Genomic DNA, 18,836 nt, shown 5'->3' on the forward strand with positions numbered 1-18,836 from the left:
CCGGCCGGAGGCGGGCGAGGCGACGGCGGGGGGTCGCCGGCGGCGAGGGGCGGCGCCGGAGGCGCGGCGGCGGCGATGGCCGGCGGGACCGCGGCGGCGAACGGCGGGTGCGGCGGCGCACGGGAGCCCGAGCGGCGGGAGGAGACGGGCCGGGAGCGGGCCGGCGGGCCTCGGCGGCGGCGCGGTGGAGGCGCGCCACGTGGCGGCGGCGGATTCGCCGGGGCGCGGCGGCGGACATTGTCCGGCGGCGCGGTGGGAAAATTTCTAGGGTTCGTCTGTGATTTCGTTTTTCGGGATGCCCACATATAAATAGGTAGAGGGAGCTAGGAGACTCCAAATGAGGTGCGGTTTTCGCCCACACGATCGTGATCGAACGACCTAGAGCATGGAAAAAAGTTTGGTGGGTTTTAGGCTGGTTTTGGAGGGGGTTTTTGCTGGACAATCAAATGGACTTTGCGGATGCCCGGTTAACCGATGGAGTACCAAACGACCTCCGAATGGAACGAAACTTGACCGGTAGTCTCCGGGTGGTATATTAAGGCCACTTGACAAGCCTCGGTCCATTCCGAGAAAGTTTGACACACGCACACGAAAGAAAACAAGAGGGGTGCACTGGAGGAGATAGGAGCGCCGGATTGAAAAACGGACAACGGGAAAAATGCTCGGATGCATGAGACGAACACGTATGCGAATGCAATGCACATGATGACATGATATAAAAATGCATGACATGACAAAATACAAAACGAAAGACAAAACCCGACAACGGAGGGAAAAACATATCACATAGCCGAAAATGGCAAGAGTCGGAGTTACAAATATGGCAAGTTACATGCGGGGTGTTACAGCGCCATATTCAGCACCTACAAGAACGCAGCTTCCTCTCCCGCGACAGGGGATGGTAACTCCTCAAACCCCCCATCCTTCCTGCCCTTCCACTCTGCTCCGTGATGCAAAATTTTCTCTTTTTTTCATGATTCACCACTCGCAATGGAGTTGCAAGCAGGAGGGACGTGGGTCAGGCATCTGTATGTGCTGCTGAATTTGTTTGATGGTTCTTGATTGTTGAGTAATTCTTGTTAGTTGTTATATGTGCTGCTGAACTCGCCGTCAGGGACTTGATTCATGTTGGTTGCTGAATTCATTGTTGATTGTTGATTGTCGAGAGAAAATCCAGGTGAGCGGTTGTATGCTGGCGCTGGCTCAACCCATAGTTCTTTTTAAAATGTCTAATCTGAGAAAAAAAGGAAACACTAGCGGGCAGCACACACGAGCACGGGCTCGTTCGATGCGTATGGGTAGGGCGCCGCCGCCGCCGATCTACTTCTCCGGTCATCTGCCGCCGCCGGCCGGATTCCTCCTGCTCATGTGCCTCTGATTTGGATCGAAGTCACGGCGGTATATATATATATATAAAGCACAGATTGACTGGAGTGGTCTGCGGTGAAAAAACGTTTCGTTCGTGGGCTGACGCACGGGCTCTCCTCCCCCCGCGCAGCGCCCCCCGAGCTCCAGATCGGGAGGGGAGCTCCCGATCCAGAGCCCCTCGCCGCCCCGCTGCCTTCGCGCTCGGCCTCGCCACCGGCCGCCGCGCCGCCGTCGACCATAGCCGGACCTCCACGCCTCGCGCCCCCTCTTATGGTTGTCCCTCTTCTCCGTTTCCTTCCCCTCTGTTTCTCTCCCTCACACAAGGATTGCCTCTCCCCTTCTTCTACAGGAGCAGCCATGGCCACCGGCCGCCGCGCCGCCCACCACGACGAGCTGCTCAGCACTCTCCTCGCCGCCGCGGGCAACGGCCGGGAGGAGGAGGAGGACGCGCGGGAGGCGCGGCAGCGTCAGAATCAACGCGTCGAATCCGGCCTCGGCTTACGGCGACACGGACGTGGAGGCTCTGGCTGCGACCGCCGCACTCTATGCCCCGACCCTGCTCGCCGAGCCCTGCCTCTCCGGTTCTCCATCCATGTACGCTGTCGGGGACTTGCAGGTCCAAGCTTGCTGCTATCATCTTCAATTTGCAGAAGAAAGTTGGGTCCTCACGGAGGGAAGGAAGGATGTTTGCTAATGTGGTTGGGTGGCTTTCTGTTTTTGGAAGGAGGAAGGTTTATTCAGTCCATCCTCCTGCCTCTCCCTGCACAAAAAATGGTTCATCCTTCATTGGTATGTTTGCAGCTATGTAGGAGGTGAACGCAGAGACAACTGCGGGCTAGCTGCAGCTTCTGTTTGAGCAGAGGCGATCGTTCCTTGCCGGAATCGTATTTCATGTGAACCTCTCTGAATTTTTCCACATGTTTACAAGTATCAGCCTGTGGTATGCAGCTGCTCTGTTAGTTGTCTCTATTATTCTGATGTCTCACCCCTTTTTTTGTTGCAATTTTTTAGCTCTGCATTGTATAATTGCTGCTAATTCAAGTATTGGATTTTGTGCTTTACGGGAAACCACTTGATCTGACCCCAAAACAGGAGAAAATTATGTATAACAAGGCCAATGAAATCAATGGTAGCCCCTGTTTCTATCCCTATTTCTCTGTCTGAAGCTGTTCTTTTATTCAATACATAAGCATCGACAGCTTACTATTCCTAAATTAGCTTCTATGCAATTTTATTCAGAGTTGTGATCTGGATGGATCTGGATGTTTGTGATTTTTATGATCCATTATTACACTTCATTTGATGTTGAATGCATCTGAGGTTCCATGCAATAGATTAAAACCTGAATTTCTCACCCACTGACAATTTGGTAGATGTTGAATGGATCTGGATGAAGAGTTTGTGATCTGGAGGGATCTTGCTGTTTATTTAGATTAAAACTGAAGGGTATACTTCATTTGAAATCTTACATGCTAACAATTCAGGGTACATGAGAGGCTGCTCGACCGCAGCTTCTGGATCAGGTCAACGCGGCTGCTCGAGAGGCTGGGGACGACGCATCTGCTCGGTGCAGAATGGCGGTGGCGGGATCCAGCGGGCGCGGGAGAATGAGGGATCCGGCGCCGCGGGCGAAGTCCTTGCAGCTGGAGGCGGGCCTCCATGGCTGGCAGGGAGAGCTCCAAGGTCATGGCGGGGCTTTGATTTTTCTGGTAGAAAAGAGAGACAGAGGAGGATCCAGGGAGGAGGAGAGGTAGGAGAAGAAGGAAGGGTGCGGCAGGGTGCAGCGGTGCGAGGGCACTGGTCTCCCGCGTGAGGAGCGCCTCTCCTCGGGAGGATCTGGAGGGAGTGAGTGAAACTCAAATCCACTTCAGAGCAAGGTACTGTTGTAGAAGTACGAAGAAGCAAGCTGACCAGATGTACAAGTAGTAGCCGGCAACGACGATGAAGCAAGCCAACCAGATGTGCACGAAACGACCATACATCATGCCTGATTGATCCTCCGGTACGTGTTTCATTGGCCAATAGCCCATGCTAGCTAGCTAGCAACCATGTAAATTTCCCACGCTTGATTTATTCCTTTAGGACTTTATTAATTTTATATGTTCTTCCCATGATTATCTAGATAATACTAACTGTTGATGTTTCTTTCACGCATACATGGCTTTGCTAGGAGTTTTTCCACTGGTGAGGTCTGAACTCTGAATACTATGAACTTAAGGATAAATCTTATAGCAGATCAAAATCATGGTCCACGCAAAAAAAAAAAGAGAGATCAGAATCATGGTTGTGCTGATTCCATAGGGGCCTCATGATGGTTTGTGTTCTTTTATTCAAATGAAAAAACCAAGATTACTATTGTAACTGTTACAGTTGTACTAGCAGGATTATCCTAGAAGCTGTGCCAATTTTTCATCAATTGATAACACAGTAAGGTAGTGAATCATCTTTGTAGACTTTACCATGCCTAGACTGGTTGACTTGGATCATGTGTATGTCTTAAACTTTTAAAAAAAATTCTCACTTTCTATGCTAAGCTCGAATTTGAAGATACAAGTTGAGGTGTGTCTTGGGACAGTGTGACTAAAAAATGAACCTTCAGTTTCTGCAATCAAAAGAAAAGTGAGTGATTTTTCAATGAAAACATAATACTTCTGAGCATAAGCATGTTAAAGTCCAGCAATTGACTTGGCTTATTGTTTTGGAAATCGCAACCGGTGCTTTCCTGCTTGTTTTTGTGATCACTTGTGTTGTTACTGCCTCCAGAAGCTGCAATCTAAAGCCTTCTATAAGAATATCATCACAGAGTAGATCAAAAAGTTGGAGCGACGAGATAACAGCACTGATTGGCTGGTATTAAGTTTATAAAATAAATTGATTATTTTGTCTAACATATATTGTCGCTAATGTGTTCATGCTTTCCTCAGATTCTGATATGCTGAAAATTTGCCAAAGTTATCGTTGGTTGTTTTTTATCCTGGTCTTCTTGTTTCTTTCAGTTCATCATCCGCAAGATCTACATCATCATCTTTGGGTCAGTTCGCCATGAAGGCCATTCTGCGAACGAGGTTGTTCATGTCCCTCCTCATGTACAGTTGTACTTCTATTCTAGGATTTCAACTCTGCACTCCATTCCGCATCCTGAATATTCAGAGTCTCGAGTTTGCATGAGTCTCGATTTGATTAAATGAACAGGTCAGTAAGATAGATTTTTGGTCGAGGATAGATTTTTGATCGTGTGTGGGATGAGAGGGAATACTTATCGGGTTAGGGTCGTGACATTTTTTCTCCCGTTGCAACGCACGGGCATTTTTGCTAGTATATATTATTTTTTATTTTTTATTTATATTTTTATTTTTTATATAATAAAGCACGGATCGACTTTGTCGGGTTCACCGTCACGTCACAATACGCTTTCTTCTCATGTTATAATACGCTTTCACTTTGGATTTAATTGACTTTGTCGGGTTCACCGTCACAATACGCTTTCTTCTCATGTTATAATACGCTTTCACTTTGGATTTAAAACATATAAGCAAGGTGGTACTAATTCGGCTCGTACCTCATCCACACCCGTTTTCGTCCGTCCACCGTTTTGTTCGTAAGTCAGTTTCGTTCGGCACCGGCACTGAGATAGGCAAGCGAACGATCCAGCCCATGAGCTGGCACAGGCCCACCTATAATATAATACTAAACCACGGATTGCACGCACGCAAATTCTGGTCGTTCGTAATTTCGTGTGAAATAGTCCCACCTCGCTCCTTTAAACAGATTCTCATCTATTTAAATATGTTTGCACATTGTCTGTATTATCAAACAGCCTCCTCAAAAACAAACAAACGGGATGACAATACATGGGAGAGAAACAATTGAGGAGCAACGAGGGATCCTGGGCGGCGCGAACAAAGGGTCAAATCCTGAATTGAACCCAGCAAGTAAAAGGGAAAGGCAACAAAGGGTCAAATCCTGACCACTACTGGGCGTGTGTGTCCCTGATCTCATATGAGAACGCGGTGACGAAATTAGAGAGAGACGGGAGGGGGAAGGGCAGGATACGGGGATACAGCGGCGGCGCTCCTCGATCTGCTCTGGATCGACGCAGTCCATGCGGGGAAGAGAGACACAGACAGACGGGGCGATAGAATAGGACGAGTATGAATGGATAACTTTGAAGTGGCGCTCCCTCGAGACGAACGAGCCTCTGAGTAGTACGTGGCTACGTGTGATGGAAAGGGCCAGGCCCAGCCAGCCAGCCTTAATGGACAATACATTTTTTTTCATCGAAACTAGGACTTTATTTCAAAATCATTCGCTTACAATCTGCCCGTAGGCTAACAAAAGGGAAATCGAGACTCTGATCTAGCCAGCACTCCGTGCTTTCGATAGAACATGCACGTTGTGCACATGTATGAGCCGGGTTGTTGAACTCCCTGCTAACATGGCGAACCGAAAAAGAAACAAAATTAAGGACTATAAGCACGCACCGGGAAAGAGAGTGATTCGATGATAAAAAAAAGTCCAAAATACCACAGTGTGCACGGACCGTCGGAATAGATCGACCCGCGGCAACTAACTAACCCGGTAAAGAAAGGAAGACACCCTATTTGTCATGCGAGTTTTCTAAAAAGTCATAATCAGTGTTTTTCCAGCTTGGGCTGAAATTTTAATCAGTCCAGCTAGCTCTTGCTACGTACTTGATCCAGTGTACAGATCAATTAAGGCATTTCTCTGAATTAGCTTTGCATGTACCGCAAAGTAATTCTGTTGATGTGTTTCTTCGTCCAAAAGTACCGACTGCTGGGGTCACACATTATGCTTGTCAAAACGTATACTACGTGTTCAGGTGTGCGCCAACACTAACCCAACAGGTACTACAATACCGACACCACCTTGTAAGATTCGAGGATCCGGTGAAATCAAGCAGAGACCGTCATGGAGCGGCGATGTCGCATGAAGTCCATCATGACTTGGTGCATTGTGTATGTGTGCTTCTACTCATCAAAAAAGGATAGCTTGGCATACTAGCTAGCAAGCCTCTCAGAAAATTCATCCATTTGCCTGCTTCCAAATCATGTACACGTGTGTACATTGTTGTGGCCAAAAGTATCGACCAACAAGTTTGTCCGGGATAAAGGATAGCCACGATGATGGTTGGATGCCGTGTTGAAGATATACTTTTTCTCCCGTGGCAACGCACGGGCATGTTTGCTAGTCTCTCCCTAATAATAAAGCACGGATTGACTTTGTCGGATTCACCGTCATAATGCGCTTCTTTCCGTGAATTTACGCTTTCAGTTTTTTCTTCAACACGTCTATAATTTTTTTGTATATCCAAGGTGGTACTAATAATCTATCTATATATCCCCTGGTGCGTTGTTGTTTTCGTCCCTCTTCCACCGATTTTTTCGTCTGTTTTTTTACTCCGCGTATCTCACGTTGATCTGGCCACGAGCGTACCTAGAAACCAAGAGACCAAGTCCAACAATCATGCCCTCGCTCTCGGCGCACATCGCTCTCCCTACCCCGGACGCTCACGCCTCCCGTAACCGACCAACACGGTCCAACCCCACTCGCTCCTCCTTCACCCCGGTCGCCGGCGCCAACTCCTACTCCGACACGAACCCTGATCAAGCAAGCCCCCGTGGTTCCCGACGTGCACTCGTTACCTGTTCCACAAGCCGAAGGCACCTATTGAAAGGAGTCGAGTCCCTCGATGGAAACCCCAAATCAGATCGTATCGCGGCGCTGCGTCGACAGGTTGTCAGCCTGCAGTTCTGCTCATCATTTGAGTCGTGCGTCCGACTTGCCACCTCCCGTCGACATCCATGGCTCTGTGATCTTTCGTATTCTCTCCTGGCGCACGGTATTTCTTTGCACGTGCTCCAGAATCGGACGGCGTTTGCTCAGCTACGGCCAATGTTTCTTCTCTCATCAGCTGAGAGCCCTCTGGAAATAATCGCATCAGCTCAGCTACGGCCAACGTTTCTTCTCTCTATGTTTCTTTGCACGCGTTCCAGAATCGGACGGCGTTTGCTCTTGCCGGTAGCGCACGTTGAAATTTATTTTGGCCGATTTCTTATAGAGTTGTGATCCTCGAGGCCGGGAGGGGCGACCGGCGGAGTGCACAGGACGAGCATGGGACGACCAGCAGCGACAACTATGCTTTTGGGCAGATGGATTCCGCTGCGGCCGAGTTATATCATTGATCGTGACACATGTATGCGGCCAGCAGCGACCAGCAGTAAGTACCCTTACTGGATTTATCTTCGCCGACACATCCATGCGGCGATAGATTGGGTGGATCTGACTCTCTCCGTGCCATGCTAATCAAATCATTGATTGTTTTCTCCCGTGATTTGCATGTAATGAGAGAATACGTAGCTATGATGATTCAAGAAATCGAGGCATGGGATAATAGATGACTGCAATCAACTCCGACAAGCTCGGTGTGAGGTATCGGTTGCATCCGCGCCTCAACTTTCCAATCTCGCTGTTCCGCCGAGTTTCCGAAACACCGTACGTATGTGCTCCATCCAAGGTACGCCATTGTACGTCCAGTTCTATCCATCAGTTTTGCACTTTAAACTAATGACTTCGTGGTGCAAGGAAGATATAATTTTGATATCAATGATGCAAACATATAAGATTGATCGCAATGGAAAAAAGGTATAAAACATGCACCTTGGTGTGCACGTAGAATTATTCCTTTTTACTGTCTTTACATTAAGAACAGGGAAACTATCCATTATAATGATGGATGACTGTCAGGGAAAGATGCAGTAAGCAAAAATCACCAAATTTGTTATGCAGGAATAGAGCCGGTCTTCATCTTACAAGAGCTGGTTGGCACACTTTTTCTGGCACATAAACTTTGAACTATGATTTTTTTTAGGCGAGAGCTCCTCGCATGTTTTTTGTAGCTGAAACTTTGCAAAAACATAGAATGTTTGATCATGTTTGATCTCTCAAAGTTTCAGATTTTTTTCAGTTTATTTTGAATTTACTGTTTGTTGAGGGTGTAGGGGCACCGAAGTGTTGAAAGTCCTGCCTCATAATTTAGTCCAACTTCTGCAAACAGAAAGCACATTCATCATGCTTCATGGACAAATCTCTGGTTTTAGGATGGTTTTTTATCCAGTGTAGTTGCATAGCTAGCCTAATTTTTTATACTATGTTGTTCATTTGACCATGTTGAATTTGAGGTAGTGTAGGTCAAATTTGCCTCATTATTATTATTTTGTTTTCGTAAGCTTTTCAACTTAATCCTTCCGGAGTCCAGCAATCTTGTGTTAATAATTATTTTTAAGACTTTCGTGACATATAACCACAACAAAGGAGGGAGTGGATTTCAGCCTCGGCGTGCGTATCCGTGCTGTTGTGAGGTGGCACCATCCGGATGTTGTTGTGTCCATTGATATACGTTTTCATGGATATGTCAATTACTTCTCCCGTTGCAATGCACGGGCATATGTGCTAGTCTATCCCTAATCCCTAATCCCTAATTCCCTAATTAATAATAAAGCACGGATTGACTTTGTCGGGTTCACCGTCACAATACGCTTCTTCCCGTAAATTTACGCTTTCAGTTTTTTTTCCGGCTTTGTCCCGCTTAGATGTTCTATATTATTATTGTTTTTTATGAGGTGGTACTAATTTTTGACGCACCACACCTGATTATATTTTCGTCAACATTGCCTCGCCAGCAATAATGGGCCTCCGCCCCTGCTGTAATGGGCCTTGGCGCATCTGACCGACAGAGGCTAGCATGGGATTTTTGAAAAGCAGCAAAAAATAGACGCCATGTAGAATACTGGGGTTGAACTCAGGACCTTTCATTCAGTCTAGGAGACATCAACCACTGAGCTAGCACATGCCATGTTTATTACTTCCACCTCGCTGTCAGAAAAGGATTTGCAGCTGTTCATATACGTTATGGTCAACAAGCAAACGTGGGGAAGGAGGAAAGGAACATTGTTGTGACTAAAGGATGTGAGCTAAATAAACAAGATGGGGGGTGGGGGCGTGTTGTGCACGCTCCATGACAAAAAGCAGAGGATTGTGTGGGCTGCCCCATAATTTAAAAGAAAGAGGATTTGTAGGCTACCTCAGTAATTAAAGGCAGAGGATTATGGGCTGCATAAAGAGTATTTAAACAAGATGAGGTCCGAAAGTTGCCGCTGCATGCTCTGTCTGTCCGCCACCACCACACAACGCTCTGACGATCGAAGCTGCATTCCTACTCCGACTGCTAGGCCACGTGTTGCTGCTGTTGTGAGACGCGAGACTTCTGCCGTCAACCCACCCCGCACAGCAAGAGATGTCCCAGTGTATGCTACCACCGCTCAACATGAGCCGTCCCAACTTATGCCACCACACAAAGCTAGACTCCAGCTCAACTTGGTTCAACTCTGTCTTTTATGAGAAGTTTTGTTGCTGTTGTCTATATGGGTTTGTGCTGACATGGGATAAATAGAAAATGCAGAGGCCCGTGGTTCGATGTGAAGGGATAAACTCATTGATTTTTATGTTGTGCTATTAGTCTGTAAATTTTTTAATAGAAAAAAATAGTGCATCTATTACGTTACCCATCATTTCTTCATGCAAATAATCTTATTTTTAGGAGAAACAAAAAATAACTACATTTTTCTAGATTTTGGCGTGCACCTCCGTGTCATCGCCGGAAGCCACCGTTCGGATGTTGTTTTGATGTATAGACTAATTTCTCCCGTTGCAATGCACGGGCATATGTGCTAGTCTATCCCTAATAATAAAGCACGGATTGACTTTGTCGGGTTCACCGTCACAATACGCTTCTTCCTGTGATTTTACGCCATCTATAATTTGTTAGTAGAAAAAAAAGGTTCCATAAAACGAGATGAAAAAATAATTGCTCGGCGCTGAACTCGAACCTGGGTATCCTACATGTGAGCGGGCTTGGCTAGCCATGCGAACTATGGCCCGACTCTGAAAAAACCAAGGTTCAGATTTGAATGAACATGCGACGAGTAGATCCGAGCGAAACATTTGAAGGAAAATTTTCGTATTGGGCCATGGCTGGGCCTAATCAACACCCTCGCAAAAGGCCCGGCGGTATCGAACTCGTGACTTTCTGTCGTGACGAAAGGCTCGAGCAACCAACTAGACGTCCATATTTGATGTTAAATAATCCCACATTGTTCCTTTAGACCGAATCCTACCAGTTTATATATGTTAGCAAGTGTCATGTAATCAGCAAGACGCATAAGAAAAGAGACCCCGAGATGAATTGAGGGCTGTCTATTGAAGGAAATAATTGATGGTTGTCTATTAAAGGAAGGAATTGAGGGCTGAATATGAACAAAATAAAGTAAAGATGAATTTTCGGATTGTGGGTATAAAAGGAAGGAATTGAGGGCTGTGTCTATTTTAGGAAATAATTGATGGCGGTCTATTAAAGGAAAGAATTGATCCTTGTCTATTAACGAAAGGAATTGAAGGCTGCCATGGGTATTAAATTATAAAGAAAGACAATTTACATGTGAGGAGATATTGCATTGCGTATTGGCCCATTAAATTATAAAGAAAGGAAATTTACATGTGATATTGCATTGGCGCCGAGATTTGGGGATGCTGCAATGCTCTGAACAAAAAAGGATAAATAGAGCAGATACAGTGAAGATAAATTATGATGGAACAAAAGAACAACGGTTCACCGAGAATATAATACGTTTTTCATACAATACGTTTTGTGCATGCTTCTAAAAAATAATTGCATTGTGTTTGCTGATCTGATGTTTGATTTCTATACACTTGCGCAAATTATGTATTTATTTACATTGCGATATTGATATGTCTTTTTCTTTTAGCTGGAGCCTTGGCGGTACATAAAATATGGCAAGCCTTGTTGTTTGAACACTTCTACTGAAAGGAATTGGGTATATACGCAACATGAGTGTGAACTTAATTTTTTGTGTGAGCCCATATTAAACCAGAAAAAACTTTCAAAATTATGAGGGTCCCTGGATAAAGCCCACGGAGACAAGCTGGTGGGTGAACTTTTGTGCTCTAGAATTCTATAATTTCTTTATCTCTACCACATCGGTACATCTTACCTTTTGTGTGATATATTTTCTTCCATTGCAATGCCCGGGCCTATTTGGGATCCCACTAAAAACACATACACCACTCCTCTTCCATCCAATGATAGCGCCAATCTGAAGTAGGCACCATCGAAGGACATCACTATGACTTTTTCAACTCTATACTCCATGGTCTAAACACCAACAATCTTTTTTAAAACCACAGACATCAAACATGTGCTTTTTTAAAATAAAGAGCGTTTCAAATTGTTCTTGCTTTCAAAAAGTATTCATAGTTTTAAAGATGTTCATGCTTTAAAAAAAGCTCAAAATTCCAATACAATGTTCCATTTTTACATGAGTTCAAAAATATTCCCATTGCAATTAGAAATTAGAAATATTAAAAAATGTTCATTTTTTAAATAATAATATATTTGTTTTTCCAAAAATAAAAAATATAACCGATTGACAGACTATTCCATGCACTACTACTCTTCCATCAGATAGGGTGGCTCCTTCACATCCACAATTGATGCTTCGAAAAGCGATAATAAGTGTAACCTTATTACCAATGTTTATCAAGATTGGATATAAGAAATGGTGCTTGATGACACGCAGAGCAGGTTTTCTGAATTTTTTCGCCCGGTGCAACGCACGGGCATTTTTATACTAGTCTATCCCTAATAATAAAGCACGGATTGACTTTGTCGGGTTCACCGTCACAATACGCTTCTTCCTGTGATTTTACGCTTTCAATTTAAATTTAAAACATATACGCGAGGTGGTACTAAAGTGTAAGAAAAAAACGATTCAATTCCTCAAACCTTTGTTCGTCCCCAGCAGTCCGTCCCGGTTAGGCTGGTCGCCCCCGCCCGCGCCTCAGCCCATCTATGGTTCGCATAGGCTGGTCGTTCCCACCTGGGCGTTAGCCCATCTATTCCCCAAAATCGCACCGTAGCTCAACTATCACCGGAGACTTGCCAGCTCGCTACGCTGCTGGGCCTTATGGCCGGCAGCCACGCCTCGACTCACAAAGGCCGCAAAAAATAGTTTGTTGCTTGCTTATTATTTTTACAATAGTCCCACCTCGCCCTGTTAAATCGATTTTCATCAGTTTATATACGTTTTGAAGTTCTTTGTAACATCAACCAGCCGTCCCATGAAACAAACAATGAGCTGAGAAAGAGAAAGGAAGCACAGGAAAACGAGAGAAAGGAAGCATGGTCGGTACTGCACGCCGGATTTGTAGCCGGACACGGCAAGGACGAGACGTTGGGCTGCTCGGACACAGCGGCGAAGACAACATGTTGATGCAATCCTGCACGCCGGGCAGCAAGCTTGTGCTCTTATGCATAATTAGTTTTTTCTAGAGAATGTGCTATTGTGGATTGTGCTTCTTTTACTTAAATTTTGTAGTTAAAACAAGTACATGTCTAACCATTTGCCCATAACAAAGCAGCCCTAGCGATGAAGTCAGACAACTGTGGTTGTGCGAGCATCAACGCCAAAACTTTATTACCCCTGAAAAAGGATTCTTTGCAAGAAAAACATCTGTTCGAAAAATGATCTTTTTCAAAGAAATGTTCAAATTTCATAAAAATGTTGACTATTCTTAAAAAAGTATTCCAATTTTTCTGTTAACATTACCTTCTATTTTTAAAAAGAAAATTTTAACATTTAACATTATCATTGACGTTTATTACAATTGGATATAAAATGGTGCATAATGGCACAGGAAACAGGTTCTATTTTTTTCGCCCGGTGCAACGCACGGACATGTGTACTAGTCTTTCCCTAATAATAAAGCACGGATTGACTTTGTCGGGTTCACCGTCACAATACGCTTTCTTCTCATGTCGTAATACGCTTTTACAATTCGTGTAGACAAAATCAAAATCCAAGGTGGTACTATTCCCCGAGAGCTCTAACAGTCGAGCTTTGGATGAAACCTCGTGTACGTAATCGGGCCGGCCCATAACCAGGAAACAAGAACGTAAAAATAGCACGAAAAACAAAACCGCACATGATGGGTTCGATCTCGCGACCTCACGCTAGGTAGCAGGGACGCCAACCACATGAGCTAGCTGTTGATTATGCTCAAATTGCAGCGCCCCAGTTAAAGTAGTTTAGCGACAGGTCTATTTATTTTTCTTAAATATTTTCAACAATTCTTGGAAACAAGTGTGGATTTTTCCTTAAAATATTTAAATATGAATATGTTTTTAAAATCGTCAATAAATATCGAAAATTCGAACAAAATTTCGAAACCTGAACAAATTTTGCAATTCCAAACGTTTATTTATTTTTGATATACGTTGTATTTTTAGAAGAATATACATTGAACATTTTTTTACATAAATTTAATATTTTTACATACAAATTGAACATTTTTCTCCCATTGCAACACATGGGTCTGGTTCACCGTCACAATACGCTTCTTCCCGTGAATTTACGCTTTCAGTTTAAATTTAAAACATATACACGAGGTGGTACTAAAGATTGATTTATTATTAGGGAAAGATTGATTGCGTTAAAGATTGTTGGACCGTCGGTCGCTTTCCAAATTGGGTTGGGCCTTCCTTCTCCTATAAAAAACTTGATGCGTTAACCACCAGACCGAGTCTCCTTCTTCTATCATCGATCAATCTGCTACTTCCTCTCTACTTTGCTTCTTCCTTTCTGCATGAGACGTCCCCGATAGCACATCGATGCAGTTCCGCAGCAGATCAGGTTTCCTTCCTCATCTTTGATCTAACCTATTCTCCTTCCTCTTCCATCCAATCTTTCCACTTTTTGATCTAATCCTTCTTGCACCCGAAACCATCTCTAACACAAACTACTTCGTGCACCCATGAGGTGTCCGGACTCCGGCAGGGTCACCTTTCTCCTAATAATGAGTAATAAAAACTGGTATACCCATGGGGTTCAATCTCCTCACGTAGAGAAGATTTTATTTGTTCATAGTTTTTGTATGGGGTTCGTCCTCCTTCGGTCCTGCAGCGCCGCGTCGTCGTGCAAGCCGGCTTGTCATCAGCCTTGCAGCAGCACAGCTCACGGCAGCGCCGCCAGCTTCCTCCACGGTCCGCGGCTTGCAGCAGCTCGCAACACTGGGGAGCGACGACAACCCTCTCCTCTATTGGCCCGCTCGCAGGCGCCGCCGCCTTCTGTTTGTTTTCTCCAGTGTGGATCAAACGCAAGCAACGAGAGCCTCGGGGCAGCGAGTAGCAGCCAGAGAGGGCGTTGGTGAAGTCAGACGGCGAGTAAGCAGCCAACGCCAAAAAGGGCCGCGCTATACCTGCGCGTCGATTGCTCGGATCAGATTCAGAGGGGAGACCTGCAGGTTGCCGATGTGTGCTCAGATCGGGTATCCATAGTTCCATATGAATCAGGAAGAGGTAGCGGTTAGGAATTTGGACAGGTCTAACAATTCAGTTTTGATGGGATCAGATCGGCGGGTGGCGGCCAAGGCACCATCGTTTTTCCACCTCTGCTGCAGCGGTGTTGTTTTGATCTGTTGGCTCGCTCTCTATCCCTGGAGGCTGTTGCTAGCTTCGTACTACTGCTCCACAAAAGAGGGAGGCAGCCAGGCAAAGCGAAGAAGCTTTCTCTGAAAAAGATCATGCCGCATGCCAACAGGTGATGACAATTAATCCCTCCCTGATATGTCCAATTACACAGTCAACAAGGCGTACTGCTAATCCAATAAATCCAGTGTGATCCATGGTGACCGAAGACCAAAAGCTTCCCTTTGCAGTCTTTCAAGCAAAGAATTCCGTGAAAGTCTAGGACATATATATACCTGTGCAGTTTCTTCCATGTTGATCCGTCAGTTGTTCGGCAGCATATGCGTTGATGGATTCCAATTCTACATGCCAGATCGATTGTTCCAATTCTACGTGCGTGCACACATTGGCTGCTCTAGGCTTGATCGCTCAATTGGGATTTCCAGAAAAATAAATTAGGATTATGTACATCAGACCACATATGCTTCACCTTGCATCACCAGGGCAGCGCTACCGTTGCACTAACTACAGTCATCAGCAACGTCCATGATGCTATCCAGTGCACAAGGAGAGGAACTATGCATGTTAGAATTCTGGTTTCTATTAACCGTAGCCAAGAAACTGGATGGATGTGCCTGCATCCATATACGAGCAAATGGGGGGTCGGCAAAAAACAAAAGGGGCATATTGATCACCTGATTAACAACATTGCCAATCCTGTGCTCGAGTTTTATGGATTTCTATGCGTACATGACCATGACCAACGGGATTCAGCAGAAATACAGAAGGTGCACAGTATTAACTAATTCCAGTGTAGATTGTTGCGATTGCTCGGAACAAAAGACATAGTTTTTTTTAATCCTTAGCTGGTTGAATTTCATAAAATATCATGCACATAAAACTATACGTCACTTACCTGACCTTACAGTATAGTGTGTATTTTTCTTAAACTAGCTGCTTTTTGTAGGTCTAAATTAAATATAGAATGAGGTTGAGACAAGGATTGTTCACGGTTGGATATTGATCCAAATTAAGGCATAGAAAGATGACATATAAAGATGTAGGAAAATGACTGATGACCTTTTCTCTTTTTGTATGTATAGGTGATACCAAGTAATTGACTGAATTCATGTTGGAAGTCAACTTCTGTTAGGTAACTACATCTCAATCTTTTTGGAGCAATGAGTGTGCACAAATTGATGTAATACAATTTCATCTAGGTGGATATATTGTAGTTTTATCTACAGTTATAAGAATTTACTTACCTCTGTGGTTTTGATAAAAGATCAAGATGTGTGTATTATATGCATGGTCGACCTAGCTGGAAATTTTTCACAAATGGGTATTATATGGTTGACTTAGCTAGATTTTTTTTAACAAAATTTCTATGAAATTCATACAGGTATTGTGATTGAGTTTGCCAGTAGAATAATGTCAATCTTTATTACCCCGTTGCAACGCACGGGCATATATATATAGACAAAATCGTAATATAAACAAGGTGGTACTAATAATTACGTAAAAATCGTTCAGCGTACGTAAAAATTCCTGCGCTTGGCGTTACACTAGCTTCATGGGCCTTCAGAAGCCCAGTTGGCTCTCTGCGGTGCTATGCAACTGGACCGAGAGAACGCGAGACTACACAATATACGGAGTAGAATACATGGCTTACCATCACACCAACAACGTGTTGTGTTCGAAGTCATAGCGTCAGTATTATACTATATATATACAACTAGGAAACCACCAGTATTCACCTAAAAAAGGAAACCACCGCTATTTTCTAAAGAAAAGAAAATCGCTACTATAAAACAAATTTGATCCCTCGATCTAACCCGTTGTCGTCGAGGCGTGGTCGCCGAGGATCCTGGCGAGGTAGGCTCACGAGAGGTGCCGCTGAGGTCGAGCGACGGAGTAGAGGAAGATTTGTCCGCCCGCGGTCCCACGGCTCGAGCACGTATGCGGTATGCGTGGCTCTCGGCTGCAGGAACAACGAGGTGGTCGTCGTGCCGAGCCATGATGGGTGCTATTGGAGTATTGGTCATATCTCAGGGACGTCTGTGCCTACTCTCTCTTCTGATCCATGGAGGCGAGATCCGGCAGCAGCGTGATGCCATGTGCTTGTACTACCTCCTTCACCGGCAACAGGGGTGCAGCAGCAGCTCGATCCTTGATCCTTGCGACCCCGGTGAGGAGGGGCTGGGGCAGCTGCGGCTTGCGCGCTCTCTCTCCCCCTCAACCGCTGGCCCTGCCTCCACTTTGAAGCCCGTGAGTGGCTTCTAATATGCCCTTTGATTGATCAATACAAACTGCAAACAGAGAGATGACCCAGTGACTAATCCAGTCAGATGTTGATCAGATCGGAAGATAGATACAGGGGAAGAAAACGAGCTTGGCGGCTACAACCTGCTGCAGATGCTCTGGTTCGATGGAACTAAAAAGCTAGCGTTGCATCTTACCATGTTGTTTTCTCCATACAGTGATAAAGCTTTTAAACAATCCTTGCGTGCATACCTGATCTTTTAGCGTAATATTTATTATATGGTTCATCTCTAAGAAGGCCTGTTCTGACTTTTTGATGTCTATATCCACTATAGAGCACTAACTAAAATCACCGGAGAAAGGATTAGTGGCAGCTAAATTTGCAGCGAAATTCTAGCCTAAATCGGCACGATCTCTCGCGATCTCCCGCAATCTGTCAAATTGTGGGACGATTTCCTAGCAGCAAATGAGACGCGATCGCGGCCAAATCGCCCGTGATTTGATAACATAGTATAAAGTAGTTCGGCTTGACATTCAATATTGAGTGGTCATACATATGATTAACATCATACCATCTGGTTTTGTAAGTATTATATCTCAGGGATGCTTACAATTGTCACCATCTAGCACTACTTTTCCATGGCTGTAATCATTAGTATTATAATTCTTTTGTTTTACAGAATTATCTGTTCAATTTCTTCCCGTCACAGAGTAAGGAGGGCCATCTTTTCCAATCAGCAACTGAGCTTCTGCCCTTAACCTGTAAACATGGAAGATAAATCACTTTCGTGTCGCGAGGAATAAAGTTAATAGTCTCCAAAGGCAAATGATGCTGACATCGGATTTGAGCGATGAACCATTTGGCAGAGGTATGTCTACTCCTATGAAAAGCAGATATCACTCCATTAGTTTCCTGGCGATGATTAGATTTGTTTTGTTCCCTTCTATAGATTGGGGTCATTAATCAAGTTCACTGTGTTGTATAAGCATGGACATTAGGTAGTAAATTTAGCCAGAGTTCATTATTAGGTTTGCAAAAAGAGTATAGATGGTCATGTTCAATATTTAGTTGTACCTTTTCAAATGACTGACATGAGGTTTAGCAAAAGTAACTTTACGATCCAGATATGGACCTTTCTATAGCGGTTGTCGTGGCTTGTTATGACAGTGGAAACATATTTAGATTTCCTAGATTTATTCATTCGTCAGTTGGACGTTTTAGACTCATCCGTTCTGGTGGATCATGTTTCTATGTAGGCTTACATGTCATTCTTGACTTATCATGACACCTGACATTTGCCCTATAGCAAAGTACGGATCTTAAGGAGAATATGTGACTACACGGGTGGAGTGCTTTCTTAAAATAGAGACTTGTGTGTGTATGAGATGGGGCAGTAGGGAGTTATTAGGGGTGTTGTATTTTTTCCCTCTCCCGTTGCAACGCACGGGCATGTTTGCTAGTATATATAAAGCACGGATTAACTTTGTCGGGTTCACCGTCACAATACGCTTTCTTCCTGTGAATTTACGCTTTCAGTTTTTCACCTATATTATTTTCGCTATCCGAGGTGGTACTATTTATAAGCCTTTTCGTATGTGTAGTTAACAGTTATTTTGTTGGGCGTCGTTTTTTTAGATCTGGCCCACC

General features: G+C 44.5%; 1 long non-coding RNA gene across 2 annotated transcripts; it reads left to right on the top strand.

Moving 5' to 3' along the window:
• Positions 1-1,340: 1,340 nt before the first annotated feature.
• LOC123144829 (uncharacterized) lies at positions 1,341-5,031 on the top strand. Of its 2 annotated transcripts, XR_006471962.1 has the most exons (4): positions 1,341-1,641; positions 1,718-2,497; positions 2,853-3,370; positions 4,365-5,027. It is a non-coding gene; the product is annotated as an uncharacterized lncRNA (long non-coding RNA). The 2 variants fall into 2 exon arrangements; XR_006471961.1 differs by having other exon boundaries at positions 1,718-3,370; positions 4,365-5,031.
• Positions 5,032-18,836: the final 13,805 nt, after the last annotated feature.

Source organism: Triticum aestivum, chromosome 6D (genome assembly GCF_018294505.1).
Source record: "Triticum aestivum cultivar Chinese Spring chromosome 6D, IWGSC CS RefSeq v2.1, whole genome shotgun sequence".
Classification (NCBI taxonomy): domain Eukaryota; kingdom Viridiplantae; phylum Streptophyta; class Magnoliopsida; order Poales; family Poaceae; genus Triticum; species Triticum aestivum.